This window comes from Gekko japonicus, unplaced genomic scaffold (genome assembly GCF_001447785.1).
Source record: "Gekko japonicus isolate JY-2015 unplaced genomic scaffold, Gekko_japonicus_V1.1 scaffold153, whole genome shotgun sequence".
Taxonomy (NCBI): Eukaryota; Metazoa; Chordata; class Lepidosauria; order Squamata; family Gekkonidae; genus Gekko; species Gekko japonicus.
The window spans coordinates 1063581-1074547 of record NW_015175360.1 but is presented as its reverse complement, the minus strand read 5'-3'; positions in this window follow the sequence as shown (position 1 = coordinate 1074547).

Genomic DNA, 10967 nt, shown 5'->3' with positions numbered 1-10967 from the left:
AGATTAGTATCCTCAGATTTGGCTGATTTTGCTGTTAGAATATATGAGAATTATAGGATTTTGACAGTGAATATGTGGAATGAAAACTTCTGATTTTATGAAGTAGAATAAATGCACAAGAGGTGTAACGAAAAACAGTATGGTTACTTTTTTTTTTTTCTGTCAAGTCACAGCTCAGTTATGGGAATCCCGTGGGGTTTTCAAGGCAAGACACATTCAGAGGTGGTTCACCATTGCCTGCGTCTATGTCGCAACCCTGGACTTTGTTGGTGGTCTCCCATCTGAATAGTAGGGACAACTTTGCTTAGCTTCTGAGATCTGATGAGATCAGGCTAGCCTGGACTATTCAGGTCCATGCATGGTTACCACAGGTCCTAGAAATACCAAACACTATTTTGATATATAAAAGCAAACCACACGAGAGAGAGAAATGTCCTTGCTTCATTACAGCAGAACCACTGCTATTGATCACTACTTTGGCCCAATCTGCATCTAGCAGTTGCTCCGCTGTTATACCAAACCTACACTGGAACAGAAATTCCCGTCTACATTGCATGCCACTTTCACTTTGATTGAGTGTCACATTTTGGGGCTGGGTCACAGATACACAGTAGCTTCACAGTAGAGTGGGGATCTAAGGCTAGTTCTTCAGGTCCTAGTTTGATACACTAACCGGTACATCACACTGTCTCTGCTGTATTGATATTAACAAGACAGGCAAGCAATGTCTTGGGGCAGATGTTCTTTCTACCATGTTGGTGCAAATAAGCACTATTATCTGAATTATTTGCATCCACAATTGCAAATAGGGTGGACAAACAGGCTACTGTTAGCCCGCAAGCCTGCTATGGTGTTTTTATGGACTGTGTTACACTGTTACCTGATGAAGTGCGCCAGCAACGGACTGTGCTTGAAACTGACATGCTAAGAGCGCCCAGTGAGTGTGCCTACCGAAGACCGTGTTCTTACTCCAAAAGTGTTCCCGTGTCTAGTGCATGCCATAGAACAACGCACGTGGTCGCAGAAAGCACAAAACACCATTTCAAACCAGCCACATGGTCACCTACACCAAGGGCCCCCTCCCCTTCGCATCTACGAAGCTGCACGCACCCACAACGACCCTGTGTTCAGCCTGGCCGCATGGACATGAGTCACCCATCTGCATACAAATACCCCTCACCCAGCTGTCTTGATTGAGTTAGCAACTAGATTTCAAAATGCCCTCCAGTTTCCTGGAACACCCAGAAAAATACAGTAGCCAATCACTAACCTCTTGGCTATGACAGAACCAGGGTGTCATAGAGGAGGACACCTGGACCCAGCTCCTCCTCTAGGCCCCCCTATATGATCAGGAGCGCACCCACAGCTCGCTCTCTTAACTTTTGGACTCTTGAGCATCTCTTCGCACCCCAACTACGTCCTCTATTGAACCTGCTTTTCCTCTTAAATCCAGCTTGTTATCCCGTACCCTCCCCGTCCTTCTTTAGAATTGCGCAGCTAGAGTCTCTTTGGCACGTGGTCTTAGCTGGCCTGAGTCCATTCGCCATTCTTTTCCAATTTTCTCCCCGTCCTTACCCCTTCACTGGAAGTTTGGAGCCACGCAGTTGCAGCTACGTAATTATCACCCAGAGCATCAACCATCATTTTCCTGCTAATGCAACTGTGCTGTATTAATCTATCTTAATTTCTTAGTCTTGTGTGTTTGTGAATGTTGTGTATTATTGAGTGATGTGTGTCAGTAAACTATTATTATTGTTAAGGAAGTTTGCCTCAGTCTTTCATTGGGAACCTCGGAGACAGTGCCATCCTCCGTAAACATAGACGGAAGAATCCCGATAATAACTGTACCAGTTGTTTCTCTTAAAGAACAATTCGGCTAACACTACTACAACGCTCCAGCACACATACACCCCCACCCCAATATGTCCCTATGCATATCTGTCTCCTTTTCAAACCAGAACCATCCTCATCATGCATGCAACAATCCTGGCTACGTTACAAACATGTCTTCAGTTAATTGGCTGTGACCTGAAGTAAATATTCCATCTGATTAGACTTGTCTGTGGTTTACCTCTGTGATATTCTCCTGCCATCTAGTGGTACTATGATGCAATGAAAGGGCTTGGCAATCCTTGGTTTTGCATTATTGTCACATTGATTAAGGCCCCAATGCTGTAAGATTTGACATGTGGTACCAGTGGGGTTTTCCCCTTGCTGTAGAGGTCTGCATATATTGGAGTGGAAGGCACCTCTTTTTACTAAGCCACTGGGCAAAATTTGAAGCCTTCCTGCATCCTAAGGAGTCTTCCGCCAACTTAAAGTGGCACTACCTGATCATTGTATCTTTGCAGAAGCAGAGATGCCACAGTGTATATTTTAATTTGCACACAGAAGTTAGCTCTGTATATTCTGCTGTATGAAATGGCTTTAAATTTTGAGGGGAGGGGGCTGTGGCTCATTAATAGAGCCTCTGCTTGGCATGCAGAAGGCCTCAGGCTCAGTCCTTGGCAAGAGGTGATGTGAAAGACTTCAGCCTGAGACCTTGGAGAGCTGCTGCCAGTTAGAGTAGACAATACTGACTGTGATGGACCAATGGTCTGAAGCAGTATAAAGCTGCTTCATAAAGCTATAAGATAAATAATAAATGCTTCATGTGTGTGTCGTGCTATTAGAATAGGGTTGCCAAGTGCGATCTTCGCCGCAGCGGGAGACTCCTGGCTGGTGGCTGGAGTGCACGCGCCGCATCCTCGTCACTCGGAAGTGACACGACCACACCAGACACAGTGGGGGTGGGGCCACAACCATCCGAGGGAAAACCATAGAGTTTTCCCTCGGATGACCGTGGCCCCGCCCCCAGCGTGCCAGCGTCACTCAGAAGTGACGCGCGTGTCGGGGTTCCCCCCGGGGCCCGATCCGCCGACGGCGGGGAACGGGCCTCTGGGGCGGGGGGTTTCCTGCCCCCTGGGGGGACTTGGCAAGCCTACATTAGAAAGAAAAAGAAACCTATCCCCATGGCATGGCTCCTGTGCTTTTAACAGGGCAAACAGAAATTTAGCAGGTGAGGTTGCTCTGAACGTAGAGATGAAGTGATAAAATCTCCCCAGCTAATTATCTTCCCATCAAGCATGTGTTTAAAGAGGCTCCCCCTTTTAACGTGCACCAAAGCAGGGAAAAAACAATAACTGGCAACCTTACTTGAGACCAAAGGTACTTGAGACCAGTATAGTGGGCTCAGTTTGCCAGTTTGTTTTCTGCCAAGAGTTTTAGTATATTAAATGTCAAGAGACAGGCAGAAATGTACTAGTCAAAGCTTTTCCCAGTTTGAAACAAGTGAACGTGCTCATCGCTAGCATTCCAGATCTTTAAAAATGTTACTTTTAGAGGCCAGGGGCATGCTATGAATATTACCTCAGGCACACTTCTACCTCTTGGCTCCTTCCAGAATTCCAGCTTTGATGATTTCCACAGAAGGAGACAACCATATGATCCTTAAGACAACTATACACCTGGCCTTAATGTAGCCATGGAAAAAATGGGTACCAAGAGCTGGGGCGATGATAGAGATTGCTTAATTTCCTACCCTGTTTGCAGAAAGACTACATGTCTCACCCTCCTCTCTGCCAAGCACTTCCATGGAGGACAGTCTACATTTTCAGCTGTGAGTCTAGCCCTGCTCAGTTGCTACAGCTTTGGTGCTCCAATGTCACTGGGAATAATTGCTACACACAGGCATTTAATATGAATATGACAGTAGACTATTTTCCATCTTCAGTTTCCAATTGTGTGTACTAAAGCTGAAACATACATGTACATACAAAATGGCAACCGTGTATATCAAAAGGATCACACGTAGTGCACACGTCCACAGGGAGGAGGGAGGAGTGCCAGAATCATCGTGACCGAAAAGGGATTCTGTGCTCACTCTCTGGAAGGAGTGGCACAGCGGGGTTTCTGCACCAGCAAGGATCGGCCGTCTGGAGCAGGGCCCCTGGCTACAAGATCTCGCAGGGCTCTCCTGATGCCGGCACTGGAGCTCCCTGGGAAGCTGACATCCTCCTCAACCTCTTCCAGCCCCTTTTTTTCCACTTTCTGCTGATGCGCCGGCCTGTCGTCAGCCTCTGGCATACACCTGGGCCTCTACAGACTCAGCCACCTCCGACTAGGTAAGGTTGAAAGTCTGTGCTTCCGGGGGCGCTTCAGGATGCCCTCGGCCCACCAGCATTCCCGGGGAGTGCAGGCTGGTTGCTGTGGGGGGTGATCGGCTCGCTGGGCTGCTGCAGAGGTCTGGGAATGGTACCAACCCCAGACAGTGCTGAAACAATGTCTGCGGGGGGGGGGGGTCTTAGCCGTAGGGCACCCTTGCTTAGGCCTGGGGAAGGTCTTGGCAGGGTGATGGTAGTGGCTGTGATTCTGGGGCCCCATACAGGACTTTTGCCCAGGGCCTTAGAATCACTCAGACTGCTCTTGATTGTTCAGTGTATATATTTGAAAGGGTACGCCCTTCAAATTGATTCCCACAAACATGGACATACAATCACAGAATCACAGAGTGGGAAGGGACCATACAGGCCACCTAGTCCAACCCCCTGCTCAATGTAGGATCAGCCTAGAGCATCCTTGACAAGTGTCTGTCCAGCCGCTGCTTAAAGACTGCCAGTGAGGGGGAGCTCACCACCTCCCAAGGCAGCTGATTCCACTGTTGCACAGCTCTTACTGTAAAAAAGTGTTTCCTAATATCCAGCCGGTACCTTCCCGCCCATTTAAACCCATTATTGTGAATTCTATCCTCTGCTGCCAACAGGAACAGCTCCCTGCCCTCCTCTAATACTTCAAATACTTAAAGAGAGCAATCATGTCCCCCTCAACTTCCTCTTCTTCAGACAGAACATTTCCAAGTCCCTCAGCCTTTCCTCATAGGGCTTGGTCTCCAGGCCCCTGATCATCCTCATCACTCTGCTCTGCACCCACTCCATTCTGTCCACATCCTTTTTGGAGTGAGTTCTCCGGAACTGCACACAATACTCCAGGTGCTGCCTGACCAATGCAGTGTAGAGCGGGACTATGACAGCTTGCGATTTGGATGTTATACCTCTGTTGATAAACCCAAAGATCGCATTAGCCCTTTTGGTCGCTGCATCACACTGGCTGCTCATATTTAACGTATGGTCCACCTGTACCCCAAGGTCTTGTTCACGTACACTGCTACCCAGAAGTGTATCCCCCATCCAATATCCCTGATGGATTAAAGTACCCTGGTCCTGCTCCTACATTTAAGAACATAAGAACATAAGAGACGCCAATGTTGGATCAGGCCAAAGGCCCATCCAGTCCAACACTCTGTGTCACACAGTGGCCAGAAATACCAGTGCCATCAGGAGGTCCAGCAGTGGGGCCAGGACATTAGAAGCCCTCCCACTGTTGACCCCCCCCCCAAGCACCAAGAAGACAGAGCATCACTTGCCCCAGAGCCCCTAGCTATACCTTGTGGCTAATAGCCACTGATGGACCTCTGCTCCATATGCTTATCTAATTCCCTTTTGAAGCCGTCCATGCTTGTAGCACCCACCACTTCCTGTGGCAGTGAATTCCATGTGTTAATCACTCTTTGGGTGAAGAAGTACTTCCTTTTATCCGTTCTAACCCGACCGCTCTGCAGTTTCATGGAGTGCCCACGAGTTCTTGTATTGTGAGAAAGGGAGAAAAGTACCTCTTTCTTTACCTGCTCTTTCCCATGCATAATCTTATAAACCTCGATCATGTCACCCCTCAGTCGTCTTTTCTCCAAGCTAAAGAGCCCTAAGCGCTTTAACCTTTCCTCATAGGGAAAGTGTTCCAACCCTTTTATCATTCGAGTTGCCCTTTTCTGCACTTTTTCCAAAGCTATAATATCCTTTTTAAGGTGTGGTGCCCAGAACTGCACACAGTATTCCAAATGAGGTCTCACCATTGATTTATATAGGGGCATTATTATATTGGCTGATCTGTTTTCAATACCCTTCCTAATAATCCCCAGCATAGCATTGGCCTTCTTTATTGCAGTCACACACTGTCTCGACATTTTCAGTGAGTTATCCACTACAACTCCAAGATCTCTCTCTTGCTCAGTCTCTGCCAGTTCAGACCCCATCAATGTGTATTTATATTTAGGATTTTTGGCTCCAATGTGCATCACCTTGCACTTGGCCACATTGAACCCCATTTGCCATGTTGACGCCCACTCGCCCATCCTTGACAGATCCCCTTGGAGTGCCTCACAATCCTCACTGGTTTTCACCACCCTGAACAACTTTGTATCATCCGCAAATTTAGCCACTTCACTGCTTACTCCCATCTCCAAATCATTAATGAACAAGTTAAAAAGCAGTGGACCAAGTACTGATCCCTGCGGTACCCCACTGCTTACCACCCTCCACTGAGAAAATTGCCCACCTACACTCACTCTCTGTTTTCTATGAACTAGCCAGTTTTTGATCCATAAAAGGACTTGTCCTTCTATCCCATGATTTTTGAGCTTACTTAGGAGCCTTTGATGAGGAACTTTATCAAAAGCTTTCTGGAAGTCAAGGTAAATAATATCTATTGGATCCCCCTTGTCCACATGTTTGTTCACCCCCTCAAAGAACACTAACAGGTTAGTGAGACAAGATCTTCCCTTACAGAAACCGTGCTGAGTCTGCCTCAATAGGTTTTGTTCATCTATGTGCCTACTAATTCTTTCCTTAATAATGGTTTCCACCAATTTACCCGGTATCGACGTCAGACTGACTGGCCTGTAATTTCCCGGATCTCCTCTGGAACCCTTTTTAAAGATGGGAGTGACATTAGCTACCTTCCAATCCTCAGGAATGGAGGCAGATTTTAAGGAAAGATTACATATCTTTGTCAGGAGATCTACAAGTTCACATTTGAGTTCTTTCAGAACTCTCGGATGTATGCCATCTGGGCCTGGTGATTTTTCAGTTTTTAAGTTGTCTATCAGTTTTAGGACCTCCTCTCTCGTCACCTCAATCTGACTCAGGTCTTTCAACACCCCTCCTGAAATCAGTGGTTCTGGAGTGGGCAAGCACTTCTCATCTTCCACAGTGAAGACGGAGGCAAAAAATGCATTTAGCTTCTCAGCCATTTCCCTATCATCCTTCAATACTCCTTTTACCCCTTGGTCGTCCAAGGGCCCCACTGCCTCCCTGGCTGGTTTCCTGTTTCTAATGTATTTGAAGAAAGTTTTATTGTTGGTTTTTACGTTTTTTGCTATATGCTCCTCATATTCCCTTTTTGCCTGCCTGACCTCAGACTTGCATTTTATTTGCCATAGCCTGTGTTCCGTTTTATCAGCCTCACTGTGACTAGCTTTCCACTGCTTAAAGGAATTCTTTTTACTTTTTACAGCCTCCATTACTCTGTTTGTTAACCATGCAGGCTTTTTCCTATACCTGTTTGTGCCTTTCCTAACCTGCGGAATATATATTTTTTGAGCTTCTAGGATCGTAGTTTTAAATAGATCCCAAGCTTCCCCAATTGTTTTGACCCTTTCTACTTTTCCTTTCAGTTTCCTCCCCACGTGTCCCCTCATATCAGAGAAATTACCCCTTTTAAAGTTAAAAATGGTTGTGTGAGTCTTTTTGGCCAATTCTCTATTTGTACAAATGATGAACTCAACAACATTATGATCACTGTTTCCAAGCGGTGCAATCACTTTTACATCTCTCACCAGGTCTTGAGTGTTACTTAGGACCAAATCAAGGATCGCCTCTCCCCTGGTAGGTTCCGTGACCATCTGCTCCATAGCACAGTCATTTAGAGTGTCTAGAAACTCAATCTCTTTTTCCCGGCTAGAACACATATTGACCCAATCAATGTGTGGGTAGTTAAAATCACCTATTATTACACAGTGTTTTTGTCTAGTTGCTATCTTTAAGGCATTCATCATTTTATAATCCTCCTCTATCTTTTGATCTGGTGGGCGATAACAAACTCCCAGTGTTAAGTTTCCTTTTGGCCCCCCTATTTCAACCCATAGAACTTCCAGAAGCGAATCCAATTCACTTAGCCTCTCAATCTTTCTAGACTTTATACCCTCTCTGACATACAGAGCTACCCCACCTCCAACCCTTCCCCCCCTATCCTTCCGATATAATATATAACCGGGAATCACTGTGTCCCACTGATTTTCCTCATCCCACCAAGTTTCAGAAATACCCACAATGTCTATTTTTCCCTCCGACACCAAGCACTCCAACTCCCCGATTTTACCTCGGACACTTCTAGCATTTGTATAGAAACAGCTGTAATTTCCCTTACAAGTTAAGCCTGCATCCTTCCTCTTGCTATCTCGAGTCGTTGTCCGGCAGTCCATGTCACCAGCCATGGCCTCTGTGGACAATTTCAATCCACCTCCCTGTAGAAAAGCAACCGGTACCCCCTCACCTCTCTCAGATGAGCCAACCCGAACCAGAGACTTTTCATCTCCTGTCGGCTTTCCCCCAATATTCAGTTTAAAAGCTGCTCTGCCACCTTTTTGATTTTAAGTGCCAGCAGCCTGGTTCCTTCTCGGGACAAGTGGAGACTGTCTCGCCTGTACAGCTCCCTCTTGTTCCAAAAAGTATCCCAGTGCCTAACAAACCTGAACCCTTCCCCCCTACACCATCGTCTCATCCACGCATTGAGACTCCTGATCTCTGCCTGTCTCTCCGGCCCTGCGCGTGGAACAGGTAGCACTTCTGAGAAGGCTACCTTGGAGGTCCTGGACCTAAGTTTCCTGCCCAGCATCCTAAATTTCTCCTCCAGGACCTCACGACTGCATTTCCCCACATCGTTGGTGCCGACATGCACCACGACCACTGGCTCCTCCCCAGCACTATCTACCAGCCTATCTAAAACACGCGTAATGTCCGCTACCTTCGCACCAGGAATGTGGTTCCCCAACCAGTTCCCTATCCGCCTAACTATCCTACAGTCCAGTCCACAGTCCTCTAGTTTACCCATAAGAACATCATGGGGAACCCTGACAGAAGCTTTACTGAAATCCAGGTAAACAAGATCAACAGCGTTCTCTCAATCCTGTAAGCTCGTCACTTAATCAAAGAAGGAAATGAGGTTGGTCTGGCTGGACCTGCTGGGGACAAATCCGTGCTGACTTCCCTGGATTACCCAGTTGTCCTTTAGATACTCGCAGATCAATCCCTTTAAAATCTGCTCCAGTATCTTCCCTGGGACAGAGGTCAGACTGACTGGCCTGTAGTTTCCTGGCTCATCCCTCCTCCCTTTTTTGAAAACTGGGATAACATGTGCCCTCCTCCAGCCTTGTGGCACGTCTCCCATCCCCGAAGAGGTCTGCAAGATGACAGACAAAGGCTCTTCAAGCTCTCTAGTCATCAACTCTTGTGATCTGCCTCTATTGAAAGATGATTTCCCACAAGCGCTGCTCCGCGTTCACTCCTCCCTTTTGCCCCGATGGTACGTGTCAATTTCACACAAGCTGCTGTGTGGCCGCATTTTGCCCCGCAGCTTTGTGCAATTTCCCCCGCGTCTACTCAATCCTAAAAAAACAGGATTGAGTAGATGCGGGGGAAATCGCACGAAGCTGCGGGGCAAAATGTGGTCACGCAGCAGCTTGTGTGAAATTGACACGTACCATCGGGCCAAAGAGAAGAGTGAGCGCGGAGCAGCGCTTGTGGGAAATCACCCGTTGTGTCTGTGGTGGTATCAAGCAACATAGGTGCACAGAAGGTACCATTTGATCTCTGTGTTAGTTTGTGATGTTCACTTGAGAACCAGTGTGATGCATCTCCCCCGTGGCTTCTGCAGAGGGTGAAAGAGCTTTCAAATGAATGTTTTTTCTACTGCCTCACCTTTCCATAAAATATCAAAAGAAGTGTACAGAAGCAGGGTGACTGGACATGAGAGGATGATGAGAGCAAAAAGAGTTGGCTAACTGATTTACTTGCCTGATTTCACTGTAATAATGATAGAAGGACATTTGGAGTATTAAAAGGAATGGATTTTATTATGCATTTTTAAAGGACATCTGATCTTAAACTAATAGTTGTGAACTGGATTCTCTTATGATTTAAAACAGGTTTAGGAGACTACTTGTCCCTGTTATAGAACTTCAAAAGATCTGTTGGGGCACAACGAATTGCCAATGCATGGCTTTTTACTGAGGACATGATGAAAATAAGGAGGAATTAAAGGCAAACAGTTTGAAGCAGCAGCATTGAACAAGTCCCATTATTATGCATAGGTGTAGCTTAGAATAGAAGAATTAAAAAAGAAATCCAGTGTGAGAGGCTGTTTAGTTTAGCCATATTTCATTTAGAACGGGCAATGGAGGGTATAATTGACTTGATATTTCACCCAGACGGTGGCTTTGGCTTTTAATTGCTCTTAGCCAGCTTCCCACAGAGTTTTATTTGTGTTAAACTTTTCAGCTTATTTCTAGATGGAGCTGGTGAAAAATATACACCTGCTGTGGTGCAATGGTTAAAGCAGAGTGCTTCAGCCAGGCATCTGTAGAAGCCTCGAATTCCACCAGCATCTCCCAGGGGTTCCATGAAATTTTACAGCCTCCCTCCTCATATATTTTACATTCCCCAGCTCATCATTATCCCCCCCCCTCTCTCTGCTTTTCTTGTAGTGATAGTAAAATAAATCACTACTGTTTTAAATCCTTTTTTGACTGGTGGGGTGGAAGTCAGGGTGTGTGTGGGATTCTACAGGATATCATGGCATGTTACAAGGGTTCCTCACCTGAAAAAGGGTTGAAAGCCTATGCTAAGATGTTGAACTCTGGAGAGAACTCATGTAAATATCCTGCTCAGCCACAAAACTCACTGGGTGACCTCGATGCAGTCATTCTCTCAGACTAATCTTTCACACAGGGCTGTTGTAAGGATAAAACAGAAGAAGGGAGAATGATGTTGGTTGCTCTGAGCTCCTTGGAGGAGGAGCTAGATGAAAAAACATGCTAG